Genomic DNA, 12,896 nt, shown 5'->3' with positions numbered 1-12,896 from the left:
CCAGGATTTCATCTGAACTTGTACAGAAAACTGAGAATGTGTTTGGGGTATTCCTACCCTTACTAATGTGGAAAAATGCTGTCGCCATTCATTGTTATTACTATATCAGAGCCCTTTATTAGAACGAGCACAATCATGATATTCCACTAATCGTATCGTTTTACAACCCAGCTTGAACACAGATTCACGTGAACCATTACTGACGTGGCTGCTGGTTACATAATCAACCTTTTACTGGCAGATAAGAGACAACAAATAGTTAGTGACGTCCTTGGCTTACCTCAGGGAAATAAGAATTTCCTTTGTTACCATGCTTGGCATTCTGCCAAGTTAAAAGCCTCAAACAAACTCGGTGTGAAACCTTCAGTGTCCCAAAAATGCTCTGCCTCCCACCCAGTCAGCTACTTAGTCTTTTTATCCACTGCTCCTTCCTCACTAGATAGATGTTTTATTGAGAGCTGTGGGGTGTGCAAGTCCAGCATCTCTGGATATCAGTCTTGCTCCCACCATAAATTTGGCTTTGTCCCTTCACAAAATACAGTGAATAAGCAGCTTCAAAAAGGTCCTGATTTCAGTTCCCATGACAGGGATTGGAGAATTAGAGCATTGCACAACTAGGCGGTAAAAGGACACAGTGAGGAGGACTTTGGGTGTACAAGGCGTTGGAAACCTGTGCTAGGGCCTGGCAGGAAGAGAGGGTTAGAACTCCAGATAAATAAAATATAACACGAGAAACGGCCTTTATATCCTGTTGTGGGTTTCCATTTGTTATCACATTCTGAGCACTGTAAGAGCAGTCAATGAACCATGTATCCCTCTGTTTTATTAATTTCTCATTTGTTTTGCAAAAGATAAGCAAAATGTCTCCTTCACTAGTTTAATTCCGCCTGTGGGCAGTAACTGGTCATTAGCCATGAGTCGGGGAATAAAGGCCCCTTTATACTGTTCCAAACACTTCTCAGGCAGGTACAACATACGTTAACTATTGACTCAAGCTCTGTTTATGACAGTCTGTATATTGCCCCATCAAATACTCCCACAGAAGGTATAAGCACAGATTATATTCGGAGCATGAGCCAGGATATATAGTTCAATGCACTCATAGCTTCCTTTGTAAAGCTCAGGATCCACATGCTGTACATAGTGATGGAGGTTGAAGTCTTGCGCCGCTTCCAGTGGATGACAGCTGGTGGCTAACTCCTTTCATTGGAAGTTGCAGGGGACACCATACTGCAAAACACATTGCATCTGCTGTACAATTGAGTTCTAGGAAAAAGCTATGAATAAGCAAATTTAGATAGATGGCCAAGTAACTGACTGCAGGAAAACAAATCATTGAAAGTAGTTGAGAAATAATGCCAAATTAGACATTAAAATCCTTCTCCAGCCCCTGTGCAATATGAAGAAGGCTACTGACCAGAAACACCACTGTCCATTGCCTCCACAGATGCTGCCTGACCCATGAATTACCCAAGTACTTTTTGTGCTAAAGATTCCAGTATATGAAGTTTTTTTGTGTCTACTGCACTTATCAGTCTGTTTGAGACCTTGAGGAATATGATTCAAATCAAAAATAGAAGGCATGTTTGGTCATTCTATGCTATCATCACTTTCAGTCGAATGCTCCAAGGATTTTACATTCTCCAAGAATCCTCCACCAATATTTTTCAGGGAGGCATTTCGTATTTGGCCGTAGTAAACTCCCAGAGGGGATTTCCCATCTGGAATCGTCATAGTGAGCAGGCTGAAGGTGGGCCAGAAAGGTCATGGGCCATAAGATTTTGCAGTTCAGGGCAACTGGCTGGGGATGGTGTCATTGGCAGGCTACGGGATGCTTCATCACTGCCACTGATTTTCTGCTGTGATGGTCCCAATGAGCAGAACTGGCGGAATTTTGACTTGGCTTCAAGCACATTGTACGGAGGAGAAAGGCAGCCAGAAGAAGTAGTCTATAGTTGTCAGAAGTCTTCAATTTATAATGAAGTAAATCCTCCCACTGATCGACTGAAACCCAGAGCTCAAACTTTTAGTGGAGAGAGAAAATGAAGTAGCTTTAAAGCTCAGCCCAGAAATTGAACAGACTCCTGTATAAATATTGTGCTCTGGGCAGTCTTTTTACAGTAGTTCAGTAAACCAAGAATGTCTTCAACTGGCTCTGCGAACAAGTTAAACTACAGCTGCAACTACTCAGGAATGATCCACTTTTACATGGGGTGGGGACTCTTTTAATTCCTTTCACTGAGAAACTGTCCGTGAGTTTAAAGCGCTGGACACAAACTCCAATATCACATGGGAAACGAATCCAAAAATGTAACAGTCTCTGGGATCCAGGTAAAGCAGGCAAATTGGATCAAATATTTCTTGCTTTTAGGTGGCAGAAGGTCATTGTGGTTGGTTGCGTCAGTGATTGGATGCCTATGAGCAGTGATAGGGACACAGAGACCAATACTGGGATCCTTACTGTTTGCGATATACATTAATAATTTGGGTTTCTATGCAGGATGTATGATTACTAAGTGACAGATCTTATAAAAATGAGTAGAACGGATAATGAATAGGATAGTGAAGAAGGTAGAGGAAGAAATAGATCATTTGGTAAAATGAGCAGAACGGAAGTTGTAATTTAATCCTGATCAGTGCGAGGTGATGGACTTTGGGAAGACAAATTAGGAAAGGGCTGGCATAATGAATGGAAGGGCCTCAGGGAGTATTGAAGAACTGCGGGGTCTTGGTGTAAAAGTCCAAGGATCACAGTGGCAGCACAGTAAGGTGATGAGGAAGGCATGTAGGATGCACGCCTTCATTGGATGGTGGTTATGAGGAGCTGGATTAGTGCGTCACCACATTTTAGGAAGGAAGTGATTGTCCTGAGGAACTGCAGAGGAAATTAACCACGACTTCGCCAGACACGTAGTGTTTCAGTTATGAGGAGAAACTGGGGTTCTTTTCTTTACGTGAGGAGGCTGAAGGTGACATGATGGAGGTACACAAAATTAGAATGGACATATAGGATTATAGCAGGAAACTTTACTTCATAGTAGGGGTATCAAAAACTAAAGGGTATAGATTTGGGATGGGAGTTAGGTAGTTAAGAGGAGATCTGAGGAGGATTTTTTCACTATCAAGATGAGAACTTGAATTGCCACTGCATTTAAGTAATTGGATCAAGTGCTAGTCATGATTCTAGTATAGATGGGTACTTGATGATCAGGATGAATGTGGTGAAAATAAGGGGCAGTTTCTGTGTTGTATGACTATAGTTTTCTAAGATTGATCTGAAAATTAGATCAAACTCTTTCAGGAATGATTTTTTTTTTAAATTCCACACACAAAGTTCACTAGTAACTTGAAACTTTCTACCACAAAGCCAATTAATGCCAGGTTAATTGCTAATTATAAATCTGAGATTGGTAGATTTTAGGAAAACCGAGTATTAAAGGAGAAAGAAATTGATTTGGGAATAGATCATAGATCAACTGCAATCTTACTGAGTGGCATAACAGCCTTTGGGGTTAAAGGACTTGTTCCTGTTCCTAAATCATTCAGGATTTCTGCTTTTGATCACTGTCCAGTATCCTAGGGGCTGGTAGTAGGGGAAATCAGTCAAGCTTTCTGCTCCTGACTACTGCTTGGTCACCCTTACATTAGTGAGAAAGATCATTCAGGTTTCTTGCTGCTGATTATAGAAAACTGACCTCGGGGTTAGTGAAAGGAAAGCAGCCTTGGGGGGGGGGGGGGGGGGTGTGTGTGTGTGTGTGTGTGTGCGTGCGCGCGCGCGCTAAGAAAAGAGTCAGAAGGATTTTTTGGTTGCTAGGGTGTGAATAATGCAAACATTGATTGTGATCTTGTGGCATGATTATATAACCAACATTGGGGCATCACTACAGATAAGTCAATCCCTTATTGATCGCCCAATAATCAGCTGTAAACTTGGCAAATTGCTTAAACTCTGAACTGTAAACTGACACGTCTCAGGATTCCAGGATGTCACAATACAGGTGACTGTGCAATTTTTCGGCCCCTAACATTTCACATCCTTTGCACAAGGCTGCTCTGCTGATTCATTTTGAATCCACGTGGTGTTAGATCTGTGCCATTGGTTCAGAGTGCAGAAAGATAGACAGTCAGATGAACAAGGGGAAGTGATGAGCAAGAAATGGACAGTCAGGGACAGAAAGGAAAGAATGGAAGCAAACAATATTAGTGTGAGGGAATTATATAAAAGTTGATAAAGTGATGACCAAGATTTGAAGTGTAAAAGTAGGGGCAGGGGGAGAGAGGGGGAAGTGTGGGGGGGGGGGGGGGGGGTGAAGGGAAGAAGGGAGTGGGAGGGGGGGGGGTGAAGGGAAGAAGGGAGGTGGGGGGGGGAGAAGAGGGGAGTGGAAGGGAATGGGGGAGATGGGGAGAGGGAAGAGAGAGGGGGGTAGAGGGAGAGAGAGAGCATAGAAGAGAGAAAGAGAGAGTGAATGACACAAAGTCTCTCTCTAATCAGGGTAATAAGGAGAGCAGCAGAGCAGGACATAATGTGTCTTGGCAGTTGGGTCAGATTCAATAGGCTCGAGGGCAGATCAGCCTCACACAAGCTGCAGGTTGACAAATTATTCCATGACCTTGACTGCACCCAGCTCTGGGGCTCAAGATGCTGCACGTACATAAATCAATAACAAAACCCCCAATGTGTTTTTACATTCCTGGTATTTCACAACAGGGGCATGGGAGACCTGGTTCATTGTCAGATGGCGGCGGCGCACGGACGGCAAGATGGCGGCGCGCACGGACGCAGCGGCTCACAGCTCTCCTTTTCGGTGCGTTTTATGTGTGTTATCTGTGTTATGTCTGTTAGTCAATTTTAGTCATGCAAATCAGGCAAATCAGGCAAATCCTACTTACAACCGCAAGGATCTTCTGATCATAGGATTCCAGTGCAATCGGGACCTTATGCGCGAATTTCCACACCCGCAAAATATACCGGAAGAGATAGCCAGGACACCGGGCTCTCCGTGGATAGTTGTCGGCGCGAACAGGCGTCGCAGGCGGAGGAGAAACAGGAAGCAAAAGCGAGGACGCCGGTCCGGTATACTTGCCAAGCTAAAGAGACAGCCACACAAACCACCGCTACCCAGCATGTTTCTCACCAACGCCAGATCCATCATCAACAAAATGGACGAACTAAAACTACAGATATCAGCAAACAAACTCGTGGAGGACTGTTGCATTCTCTTAGTAACAGAGACATGGCTTCATCCACTTATCCCAGATGGAGCCATTGAGCTAGCCGGGCGTACAGCGTTTCGTTGGGACAGAAACATCGACTCCGGTAAGAGCAAGGGGGGGGGGGGGGGTTATGCATTTACGTGCACAACAACTGGTGCACTAACATCCAAATCATGGATAGCCATTGTTCTCCTGATCTGGAGTTCCTAACAGTTAAATGCAGGCCTTTTTACCTTCCCCGTGAATTTACAGGGGTTATAGTAACAGCAGTCTACATCCCACCGAATGCTAACACTAGCACAACTTTAGGCTACCTGCTCGGTGCAATAAACTCACAACAGAGCACATATCCAGAAGCAGCCCACATCATAGCCGGGGACTTCAATCATGCAGACCTAAAGTCAGTTCTCCCGAAACTTGAACAACACATAAGATGTGCTACCAGGGGGAAAAACACACTAGACAAGGTTTATTCAAATATTAAGAAGGGTTTCAGGTCAGCACCACTACCACACCTGGGGCAGTCAGATCACCTGTCCATATTCTTAACTCCAGCATACACCCCACTCAGGAGAAAAGCTCCAGTCACCATAAAGACTGTTAAGACATGGCCTGAAGGAGCTTCCTCGCAGCTGCAGGATTGCTTCGAAAGGACCAACTGGGATATTTTTGAGGATCAGGACTTAGAGGAGTATACATCAACTGTACTCTGCTACATCCAAAACTGTGTTGACAATGTCACCGTCGACAAACGTATCCGGTTGTATCCCAATCAGAAGCCCTGGATGACAAAGGATGTCAGGTCTCTCCTCAAGGACCGTAACACCGCCTTCAGGTCTAGTGATAGAGCTCTATACAGTGCTGCTAGAACCAACCTGAAGAGAGGCATCAAGGATGCCAAAGCGTCCTACAAGAGGAAGATTGAGGACCACTTTACCAACAATGACCCACGGCGGGTATGGCAAGGCATCCAGCACATCACCAACTACAAGACCAGCAACCGCACGACTGCCGACGACGACGCCTCGCTGGCAGAGGAACTTAACTGTTTCTTTGCTCGTTTCGAGGTGAAAGCTGCAGTGGCAGACATAACACCCTCTCCAGCACCTGACAGCAACACCTTCACTGTGCAGGAGTATGATGTTAAGCACGTGCTCAGAGCAGTGAATCCCAGGAAAGCTGCAGGCCCCGATGGTATGACGGGCAGAGTGCTGAGGGAATGTGCAGACCAATTATCTGAGGTCTTCACAAAAATCTTCAACCTGTCCCTTTTAAAATCCACCATCCCTCCCTGCCTGAAGTCCGCCACAATCATCCCACTGCCAAAAAAGTCTGTCATCAGCGGCCTTAACGACTACCGTCCGGTAGCACTCACACCGGTCATCACAAAGTGCTTCGAGAGACTGGTCCTGCAGCACATCAAAGCCAGCCTCCCACCCACCTTCGACCCACATCAGTTTGCCTACAGAGCAAATAGGTCTACAGGGGATGCCATCGACACTGCTCTTCACACTGCACTGACCCACCTTGAACACCAGGGGAGCTATGTGAGGATGCTCTTCCTCGACTTCAGCTCTGCCTTTAACACGGTCATCCCGAGCAGACTGGTCACCAAACTTTCTGACCTTGGATTTTCCCAAACCATCTGCCAATGGATCAAGGACTTCCTGACCAACCGCCCCCAGACCGTCAAAATAGGCCCTCACCTCTCCTCCACCATTACACTGAGCACCGGCTCACCACAGGGCTGTGTGTTGAGCCCCATCCTTTACTCCCTCTACACTCACGACTGCGCCCCCACCCATCCCACCAACACCATCATCAAGTTCGCGGATGACACGACTGTGGTTGGACTCATCTCAGAAGGAGATGAGACAGCCTATAGGGATGAAATCCAAAGGCTGGCAGCATGGTGTTCAGTGAACAATCTTGTCCTGAACTCCTCCAAAACAAAGGAACTTATAATTGACTTCAGGAAAACCAGTGTAGAATACGACCCACTCTACATCAATGGGGTCTGTGTGGAAAGGGTACCCGCTTTCAGGTTCCTGGGTACGCACATCGCAGAGGATCTTACCTGGTCTACCAACACCATCACCACAGTAAAGAAGGCACAGCAGAGACTCCACTTCCTGAGGATCCTCAGGAAAACCAACCTGCAGGAGAAGCTCATGATGTCCTTCTATCGCTGCTCCATCGAGAGTGTGCTGGCATACTGTATAACCACATGGTATGCCAGCTGCTCAGAAAAGGACAGGAAGGCCCTTCAGAGGGTCATCACAACGGCCCAGAAGATCATCGGCTGCTCACTGCCCTTCCTGGAGCACCTGTTCAGCCTACGCTGCCTCAGTAGAGCAGGCAAAATAATAAAAGATCCATCCCACCCCGGCCACCGTCTGTTTGTTCATCTGCCCTCTGGTCGACGTTTCAGGTCGATCAAATCCCGAACAAACAGACTTAAGAACAGTTTTTACCCCAGGGCCATACGAGAACTGAACACTACCTTCTGCACTACGCAACACTGTTAAAAAATCTTTGTACTTAATATAATTGTATTTATTTGTTTTTGCATTTATTGCATATATGTTTGTACGCACCGTCAGGATTGGCTATTTTTTAATTTCGTTGTACTCGTTGCAATGACAATAAATGAATATTATTATTATTATTATTATTATTATTATTTTGGAGGAGGAGCAGATGGAACCTTAGTAAATGTTGGCACCTTCAGGAGAAGAGAAGGAAGGGAGAGAAAGGGAAACTACACTAAATGGAAGAACAATTTTAATTTTCTACGGGGAGCAGACTAACCAAGCATGAAATGCATTTAGACGCAAAAAAGACCACACCTGGGTAATTGATATAAAACACTCTGGGGGAGACAGGCCATAGACTTGATCAAGTTTCTAACACCAGGACCAGCTAGGCTTCTGCTGTCTAATCACCTGAACCATATGTTATTAAGGTAGCATAAGGTCTTTTTCGATCCTTTTGGGGGATGACTGGGTGTCTTTATTCTGCAATTACTCACTGCAGCACGGTCTGATTCAGCCAGCAACACAAGGGCAAGATTATCCCATTAAATTGATCTCCGGAGGATGTAATAGTACCTGCTCTTTTCGTTTGTCCCCACCCCACCTTGCTTTCTCTGCAGCTTTTGATGCTGCAGCACAATACACCTGTCGACTCTTACACTCCCCATCAATACATCATTAATACAAAAGGAGCAATGCATCGTTCAGGCTCACTACCACACTTGGCTTTCCCTGCGGCATTGCCTGATCACTCACTCGCACAGAGGTAAGGTAAGGCGATGGAAGCATCCTTTTTAAAAATTTTGGGAAGATCCAAAATAATAATTCTCTGGGTTTGCATTCTGTGCAGTTATCATCGTTACTGTTGCAACCAGGAGGGCCAGTGAAACATTTGGGAGTCAGGTGTGCCAAGATAACAAAGGGACCTAAGTATTATAACATTACTTCAGTATCAGATGGATTATCAATAGTGTAGGGCAAGTAAGACTTGTGTTTGTCTGATGGGAGGCACAGTAGGGGAGCTGGTAGAGCTGCTGCCTCACAGTCAGAGTCCCAGGTTCAACATTGACTTTGGATGCTGTCTATGTGGAGTTTGCATGTTCTCCCCATGACCGTATGGGTTTTCTCTGGAAGGGCCGGTTTCCTCCCACATGTCAAAAACGAGCAACTTTGTTGGTTAATTGGCCTCTGTAAATAGCCCCAAGTACGTAAGGAGTGGATGAGAAAGTGGGATAAGAGAAAGAGTGTGAATGGATAATTGATGGACCGTGTGGACTTGGTGGGATGATGAAGGGCCTGCTAAACTAAACTAAACCTTTCAAAACCAAGGAATGTCCCAAAGATTTTAAAACATTCTTTAAATTGTAGCCACTATTTTTCTGCAAGAAATGCAGCTGGCACATTGAGCACACCAAGCTCCCAATAACAGAAATCTAATGTGATGTTGATTGAAGGGTAAATGTTGGTAAGGACAACAAAATAACTCATTCCTGATGCATGCCCTCAACCCGAAACATTGACCGTCTTTTTGCCTTCACAGATGCTGCTTGACCTGTTGCATTCCTCCAGCAGTTTGGTTTTTTTTGCTCCAGATTCCAGCATCTGCAGTCTCCTGTACCTCCAGAGAACTCACTCATTCATTTTCAAGAGTGTCATTAGAATTTTTGGATTTACCTGAAAGGGGAGATGTTCTTTATCAGCTGATCTGAAAGAGGGCACCTTTGACCATGCATCACTAAATTTTATGCTCACATTTTTAATGTGGTATTTGAACATTCAAAAGTTGAGAATGCCTCCAAACGTGGCCCAGCTAACACCCAAAGTGGCACCGCATTACCCAGGATGAACACAAAGAGGATGAATCAGGTGGGGAGCTTTTCTCAGCACTGTGCTTTGAAGGGGAAAGATGAAATGCTGTGGAGAAGGATACTATATGATGAATGGAAAACAGCATGGTGCTGGGGCTGAAAGAAGTGTGATAAAGAGAAGAGGGAATGGGTTGCAGTCATAGACCCTTGTATCTCGAAAACAGGACCTGTGGCCCAACTCGCTCCATGCCGACCAAGATACCCAATCCAAAATAGTCCCATTTGCCTTCCCCAAGCCCATATGCCTCCAAACCGTACCTATCCATGTACCTGTCTACATGTCTTTTAAACGTTGTTATTGTACCTGCCCCAACTACTTCATCTGGCAGTTGGTCCATATACCCACCACCCTCTGTGTGAAAAAGTTTACCCTCTCACCGTAAACCTATGCCCTTTAACCCTTGATTCCCCCACCCTGGGAAAAAAACTTTGTGCCTTTACCCTCTTTGCTCCCCCTCATGGTGTTAGATACCTCTACAAGATCAAAACAGGCGTGAAACAAAATTTCAGGTCAATGATCTTTCATTAGAACAAATGGTAACATTTTCTCTCGACACCAATGCTGTTTGACCTGCTGTGTATTTTCAACACTTTCGTTATTTTTATTTGAAGTAATAGATTGGTGTATGCTCATGGAAAACTTTATTTTGAAAATACTTTACCTACTTTATCAATATTTCTGCTATAAGTATTCTTCCAGCCTCTCTCGATATGCAAAGTTGACCACACAAATGCACCAGTACCTTTTGTTGTCTTATTCACTTTGTTACCACTCTCACTATTTACACCTCTGTCACCCACTTCTTTTTAGGTAATTTCAGTACGATTGAGGATGACTTACTTCCACGGACTTTGTTGGTTATGTGAGAGCTAAGGAGGTGAAAGCCACAGACACTTCCAAAGATGGAGCAGGAGGGTTGTATGCAAGGTGGTTTGATCTTCTACTGCTCCTGATGTATAAGTTAATGCCATCTCCAAGCCTCCTTCTCTACTTTGAGCAGTTATAGAATCAAACAGCATGGAAGCAGGACTTTCGGCCCAACGTTCCTTTGACAAATAAGTTGTTCCATCTAAGTGTCACCTGCCCACGTTTGGTCCTTATCCATCTGAACTTTTCCTATCCATGTATCTGTCCAAATGTCTTTTAAATATTGTTACAGTACGTGGCTCAGCTACCTCCTCTGGCAGCTCGTTCCATGCACCCACCACCAGTCATCGGCCAGAGATCCCCAGGAGTCATTGGGAATGTTTGCATTCCTTCGTAAAGAATTTGAGCACAGTCTTGAATCTTTTGCTTGTCCATCTGGTAATTTCTTCCCATGATAGAACTCAGAATAGAATGTATTTTTCAGGAGTCTGATGTCAGACATGCTAACAATGTAGCTTCCCCAATGTAGTTAGCTGGGTGTAACTGGGGCCACATCATTCTAGATGTTGGCCCAGAAGAGGGCATTGACACTGGGCTGTTTGACTCCCATTAATCCGGATATTCCAGAGGCAGCATTGGTGATCTTTTTCCACTGCCTTGTATTTCAGATCTCAGAAGCATACAGGAGCACAGCATAGGCAGCAAATTTAGTGACAAATTTGGCATCTTGATCTTCAAATGCTTTTTCCCCTCAGTTGATTAAAGGCCCATTGAAAGTGGTGGTGAATTATATTATCAATGGTCATCTCTGTTGAGAGGGTGTCCTGAGAAACGGGATGTGATCAGAGGGCAGTGTAGTGTCATACAGCATGTAAACAGGCCCTTTGGCCTAAGTCGACCATGTTGGCATCTGGGCTAGTCCCATTTGCCTGCATTTGGCCCACATCCTATCCATACACCTCTCCAAATGTCTATTAAAAGTTGCAATTATATCTGCTTCTATTGCCTGGCAGCTCTTTCCAGAAATGGATTACCTTCTGAATGAAAATGTTGACCCTAAGGACCCCCTTAACCTCTCACCTCACGTCTGTGCCTTTTAGTTTTAGAATTCTCTAACTTCGGGAAAAGACTGTGAGCGTTCACTTTATCCATGTCCAAAACTCGGGCCTCTGTACGTCCCGTTGCAACTGGATTATTTTCTTCTTCTTTGGCAGAACTCAATCAGTGCGGATAGATAACAACATTTCCCCCTCAATGACCTTCAATGCAGGTGCACGTCAAGGCTGTGTGCCGAGTTTCCTGCTCTATTCTCCTTATACCCACAACAGTGTGGCCAAGCACTGCTCCAATGCTATCTATAAATTTGCAGATGACACCAATGTTGTTGGCAGAATCATGGATGGTGATAAATCAGCACACAGGAGGGACAGAGAACACCCGGTGGAGTGGTGCTGCAACAACCACCTTTTGGTTAATGTCAGCCAAACCAAGGAATTAATCACTGACTTCAGAAATGGAAAATTGGAAGACCAGTTTTCATCCCAATGATGAAGAGAGTTAGCAGTTTCAAATTCGTGGTTGTTAACATCTCGGATAACTTGTCATGGACCTGGCACGTTGATGTCATCACGAAGAAGGCACACCAGCATCTCTGCTTTCTTAGAAGTTTCAAGAGATTCACCAGGTCACCAAATACGCCAACAAACTTCTCTGGATGGATTGTAAAAAGAATCCTGAATGGTTGCAGCATGGCCTAGTATGGCATTTCCAATGCACAGGAACACAAGAGGCTGCAGAGAGTGGTGGTCTCTGCCAAGTCATGGACACAGCCCTCCCTACCATAAAAAGCAACTACATGAGGCACCAGCTCAAGAAGGCAGCATGTATCATCAAGGATCACCACCAGCCAGGCCATGCCCCCTTCTTGTTGTTTCCATCAAATAGAAGGTACAGAAACCTGAAATCGCACTCCACTACGTTCAGGAAGGCTGCTTTCTTACAACTATCAGGTTCTTGAACCGATCAGCACAACCTTAAGCTTACTTTAGCAATGGAACACTATGGAGCACCTCTTGCACACCCATGGACTTGTTTTCTAATTGTGTAATGTCTAGGGTTTTTTTGCAAAGTCTTTTTCTTTATACCGTCTTGTAGAATTTATGTATAGTTTATGTTTCTGTGTGTTTTCCGAGTCTGTGCGCCTGTAATGCTACTGCAAACATGTTTTTCACTGTAACTGTACCTTGCCATACTTGTCCTTATGACACTAAATTTAACTAGACTAGAATACTTCAAATTAGATTGCTCCTCAACTTGCAAAAGTGTATACAAGATATTTTTTTTAAGAAATGAGTCTTAAGTTTTTAATTTCTGAAATCCCATCAACTAGTCTGCTCCTACCTCTACCAATCT

The 12,896-nt window shown here is 44.6% G+C and overlaps 1 protein-coding gene across 1 annotated transcript in view; it reads right to left on the bottom strand.

Annotated features, from left to right (window-relative positions):
* The window catches only part of LOC144608020 (pleckstrin homology domain-containing family G member 5-like), a 55,802-nt gene that overhangs the window by 37,841 nt on the left and 5,065 nt on the right, over positions 1-12,896 (bottom strand). The window lies entirely within an intron of this gene.

Source organism: Rhinoraja longicauda, chromosome 30, assembly GCF_053455715.1.
Source record: "Rhinoraja longicauda isolate Sanriku21f chromosome 30, sRhiLon1.1, whole genome shotgun sequence".
Lineage (NCBI taxonomy): Eukaryota > Metazoa > Chordata > Chondrichthyes > Rajiformes > Arhynchobatidae > Rhinoraja > Rhinoraja longicauda.
The sequence above is the reverse complement of the archived record's forward strand: the minus strand, read 5'-3'. Positions and strand labels throughout refer to the sequence as shown.